Here is a 6,000-nt window from a genome sequence, read left to right on the forward strand (position 1 = left end):
TTGACATAATTCTTCAGTGCGTAATGGGTTTTTATGTGTTTAACTGTATGCCTAACCAATAGGATATAGTTTTCACGTATAGGCACACGAGTTGATGCCTGACCAAGGATTAATTCATACCATAGAAAGAACAACCTTAAACATCGGCATGGTAATTGCATAGTAATTGGCCCGAAGAAAAGGGAATATGATTGTTATTGGTGGATTCATGACCTTAGGCTTTCATCACATTAATTTCTTTTAAACTTTCATTTGTTGCGTGTTTTCGTTATTCATATTCTTAGTCTAATTTGAAGTTGAAGTTTTAATTATTTTTCGTAATCAATTAATCAATCATTCGTTGTTAAGTTAAGTTTCATGTAATCAACTGGTTGAATTGATATTAAAAGCAATCTCTGTGGGATCGACCTCGTATTTGCATTTATTTCTACAATTGATTCGTGCACTTGCGAGTTTAATTTGGTTTAGATTAATTTATTATTTAGGTTAGTTTAAATATACATCAACCTTCAGCATTGCTTGCATTACGCTAGGAAATTTCAATCCCGTTGGAAATGTCTGTGGTACAAGTAAGAAATTTCTTAAATCACATCATGCATTTTGTTGTAGAAATATGTACTAGTGCAAGCAAATGAAGCTTCTTAATTAGATAGAAAATATTACAAATCCAAATCCTCCAACTTTGTATGTAGGTCCAGTCATGGTAAAGCTTTCGCAGTATTCTGCAAGAAATATTTTGGCCAAAGCAAGGTCAAGAAAAAGGGCTGAAATTTCTTTGCTTCTGAGGGCTTGAGCGTATTGATCAGCGGACTACATATTCTTGATGTTGTTGGGATGGAAGTGCAACACTTCCTGCAGATAGTTCCGAACATAGGATATTCCAGAACAACCAATCATTGTATTGCTATTTCAAGCTGTGGCAAGGTGAGCAAGTTGGCCATGTTAGCAGTGTAAGTCCACGTGATAACGAGTGCCATGAAGAGCCACATGACCGTTGCAATCCGCGACAAATTGCTGCTTAACTTGTTTCCTTTGTTCAAATCAATCAACACAATTTATTGAAAATAGATATTTAATCGACGTTTTGAGATAAGTTTCAAAGTTAAAACTTGTGAAGAGATTCTAGAACGAAGTATATAAGTTTACCATTTAAGGAGAAGAGAGTGCTAAAGGATCCATTGTAGAGACTTGTGGCTCCTATTAAAACCCACATGGCGTTTGTGAAAGGCTTGGTGAATAACCAATGTTTATCTCGTGTTCTTGCACGACAATAAACGATCATTACCAATCCAGATTCAGTGTAGGACGCTGTGAATTCTGTATGTTGATATCTCTTGGCTAGTATTGCTATACTGCCAACTGCGGCATCAAAGTTTAATAATTGAAAAAAAAAACTGTGATTAGTATCAGACTCTCAGTTTGAAAAATCTATAATTTTGTAACGGATGGCAAATCAAATGGTAATTCCTCTAAGGTGGCATGAAAGAGTTCAATTGCAAGTCCTTTATAAGAGAAAGAGATATTGTTTCCAAAGTGATCTTGTTCCACTTCCACGTTGACATAGTTTCTGAATATTTATCTTGACACACCCATTCTAAGTGGATAGGCACTTGTCGTTGGACTCCATCCTACTGGCGTTTTTCGAGCGCCTCCTGGCCAATAGACTTTACCCGCCGAATCTTTCATTGAAGAGCTAAGTGTAGCACTTTTACCGATAGTCTATGAGAAACAAAGTTCTATGTAGCTCTCTCCTATCACATTGATGATCTGAAATGTATGTACTGGAGCTATTTGTTTGGTTAGCAAACTGAACCTTCCCACTCAAGCCATGAAAATCACTTTTCTTGACAAAATTTGTTGGCTTCCCATCTTTTCCTTCCTCATTGCTTGAGCTACCGCCCATGGTGCATCATAAGCATGCACTGCAAAAGTGCTCAGTTCATGGTTACTCTCTTCAGGATGTTCTGAGCTAAACCGCTCATAAAATTTATTATAAAAGGATCGAACATGGGACTCATTTTTGTGAACGTAACTTTTGACTCCAATAATTCCTTGCATTAAGGAGATGGTAGTGGCATTGAAAGAATGGACAAGGCTTGTAAAGGGATCGGTGGCGATCCAGACAATCCTTTTTCATTAGTTTCATTCTTTTTGCCCTCTCAAATAGCTGCACCGCCGCTGCTAAAGACAGGTGGACAACAAACACCCTATCGAGCTGATGAGACAATGAAGAAGAAGCAAAAGGCGCGAAAGCTACATAATGGACAATTTCTGCGCCTACATGTTTAAGAGCCTTGGATAGATGACTTGTAACTGTTAGCATACAGACTGTAATCTTGTATGTAAATTCCAATCAATCTATGAGTAGTGAAGAAGAAGAGAATGAGAGTTTTAGAGAAAGAGAGAGTTAAGCTTGAAGAAGAGGAAAAGACTCTGCACTCTATTTGATTCATACGCACACACTTAGCACATGTAGCAAGAGCAAATATTACTTAATCTAAGATTACATCTTAGCTGCACACTTGGACTATGATCCAAGGGCTAATATTTAAAGCTGACTTCTTATTACATTTCAGCATATACACTTATAAACTAACAGTAACTACAAAGGCTGAAAAATCTGTGTTTTCATAGATTACGGTGACTTGATTCCACTCCCAAAATTGAATCATAGCTGCTACAGCTTCGATCTGCTTTAACTGATTTGGTGAAGCTTGAACTAGAAAGCTCCACTGCTCAGTTGCCCACTTTGGAGTTGCATCAGCTAAAGAAATAATTGGAACATGACTCTGAGTTCCAATCTCAGTGACTAACAACACCTCTTCCCACGTCTGTAGTCCAAGAATTGCTCGCAATTGATCCATACTGTTAAGATCTTTGGCTACAATATGGTCAATGTAATGACATTAGAACTGTATATACAAGAATGGTAATAGGAACCATTAAATTCAAAGTTTATCATATACAAAACCGAGTCAAAGTTGAATCTTTACATTTGTTGTTACAGGAGGTATCCTGAGTTTGTAACAAATAGACTTTTATGTAGGTGGATATGTACGTCATATAGTCTGACATGTTATATTGAAAAACAAATGAGATATGATTAATTTACGAATTATCTCATAACTTTCAACTAGTATTTTGTTTATAAGCTGATCAAAAGAACTTAATGGTCAACTTTGGCTAGCCCCTAGACTTTTCTTTGCAATACTTATATACCATTGTTGTCCTTACAATCGTTAGAATAATGCACTCTCTGTGAAAATCAGTGCTGTGTTCCTTTTCAGTTTTAAACTTTCAAGAAAGAAAAACGGATGTCCTTACATGGTCTTGTTTTTTTATATGAAGGTTTAATTTGATTGAAATATGTATCATGGGAGAGTTGCATAATACACACACACACACACAAACACAATTTTTTGTTCACAACACAGCTTATTTAGTAGTGGAGAAAAAACTAGGTATACCTGCTAGAGCTGCCTGTAGAAGCTCCCCTTTAGAGTTTCTCATGTGCAAAAACCAAACTTTGATTGTTGCGTGTGTTAAAGTCATTGCTACTCTCTGCTCTTTACCAACTCGAGAACCGGTTTCTACGATGGCACCTATGCCTACGAAAACATTGTCCCTTATTGTGTCGCTACTTCCATCAGCTCTCAACTTTTGTGTAAATAGTAAAACAAAGGACATGAAGCTCAACAAAGCAGGAAACTTGTCCATTCTGTGAAATATGGCAAGCAATGGGTCCTATTCTCTTCATATTTATAACAAATAAATTGGTATTACATAATCATTCAGATGTTAAGGGTCCCTTATTTTCTTGTGTCCTAGCCAATGTAATGGTTCCTATCTTTTACTTGTGTCCTCGACTCCTCGTCAATGCAAGGAATGGTTAATTACCTTCTAGGTCATGAAGAAGATAAAAACAAAAAATGTGTGACAGTAGAAGAACTAGGAAATCAGAAACAAACTCCATTCATGGGAACTTTCCAAAGCATATTTCGAAGCAGTCGTACTGCGAATTTTTTTCTAATAACGAAAGAAAGCAAATTCGAACTTGGGACATCTATTTACACAGTAAAAGAGTTACGGTTAAACCACTTGATATCAACATTTTATTCATATTACTTAGATTCCAAGCAAATCAAGATCAATTTCCTAGTAACATCTATATACATGCATGCCTCCTTGGTCCACCTTGCACTTATGTACATAAATGTTAGTCCCTGCTTTGAATTGTTCATTTGGAATTTGAATTGTTTCATAGACAAGTAGCACTGCCTCATGCATGCTATTTGGACTACTATTTTAGGAAGACTAAGACAAACTTACATTCCTTATCAGCTTGACCATGATTAAGTATATGGGAATTAATTTTGGTCTAAACTGTTGAAAGTTCAGAAAAGAATGGCCTTTGAATTGTTCCTAGCCAAGTTCTTGCAGGTAGAGAAATCTTGACATTAGATTAATTCCTCAATCTAGATTGATGGAATGAGATTATGAGTTTAAGAATGTTTGCCCGTCCTAGATCGTTTCTTCAAATATGACCGATGAAATTACTTTTCGAAATTTAGGGCCCGGTTCCTGGTTGTATTCTTCTCTTAGCCCGGACTGATCTCATGTATCTTACAGTTTCAGTTTAACTGACTTGTCAAGACAGCATCCACGACTCCATTGTGGTGAAATTTGCATTGTATCTAAAGAGTCATTATATTATTTTTTTCATTCTCGTTTTTTTGTTTCATTATGAAAGCATAGAAATAAGAGGGAGGAGTGAAATTGAATGAAATGGGAGTGTGAACATCATCTGCCAAAGCAAAGTATAATTCTTGATTGGCCTTGCGTTCTCACATCATCAACGGGAGTGCTAAAGGGCTACTTTAGCTGCATCAATATTTATTCTGGAGTTAGATTATGAAATGAAATTTTCGGATTCTGCCATGGCTAGGACTTTCAGAGGAGATGAAACTGAAGCGACAAAACAAATATATATAGACTTCATTGTGTTTACAAATTTTCTTACATATAGTGGTGCTGATTGTTGAAATGTCCTACATCGACCGTATCAATAAGAAAAGAAGAGTTTAAATACTCTAATCTCATTTCAAATAATACCTAGGCTTTTTGTGATAAAACCCCACACCTGGCGGATTGTGTTTACAAATTTTCGTACATATAGTGGTGCTGATTGTTGAAATATCCCACATCGACCGTAACAATGAGAAAAGAAGAGTTTAAATACCCTAATCCTATTCCAAATAATACCGAGGCATTTTTTGATAATTACCAAGTTGGGGACAATATCGGTATTGTTGGAAGTGGGCCGTATGACCAGTCTCTCTGACCATTCAACATGGTATTAGAGTCAGGGAGTAGGCCCGTATAGTACTGCCACATGATGAGTGGGTCCTCTTGGCTCCATGTGGTTGTCAGTATGTGGATCTCCCACGTGTGACCCATTAATTGAGTCCCACGTGAGGGGACGTGTTGAAATGTCCCACATCGACCGTATTAATGAGAAAAAAAGAGTTTAAATACCCTAATCTCATTCGAAATAATACCGAAGCCTTTTGTGATAATTACCAAGTTGGGGATAGTATAAGTATTGTTGGAAGTGGGCCGTACGACCCGTCTCTCTGATAATTCTACATTGATCGTGGGGACATGGTGGTGAAGAAAATGATTGAAGCCCTCTGCTGGTTCTTGAGAATCAGACCTTTCAAGTAACAATTATGGGGAATGTTCTAAGTACATCACTATCTACTTTGAATCGTAAAGCAATACACGATGCAGAACTTGACACGCCCCGATCCCGATATTCCCCAAATACCAGGATAGGCACGTGCTGACCGATACCCGAGGGTGACGAAAACCATTTGTTGAGTGCAAATGCTGAGAATAAGGAATAGATAAGACTTATAAATATAAAAGAATCAAGAATATGCATTTAAGGAACGTGTTCAGAGCATACGACTAACTAAAACATTGAAAGAAATAATATAA

This window comes from Malus domestica, chromosome 03, assembly GCF_042453785.1.
Source record: "Malus domestica chromosome 03, GDT2T_hap1".
Lineage (NCBI taxonomy): Eukaryota > Viridiplantae > Streptophyta > Magnoliopsida > Rosales > Rosaceae > Malus > Malus domestica.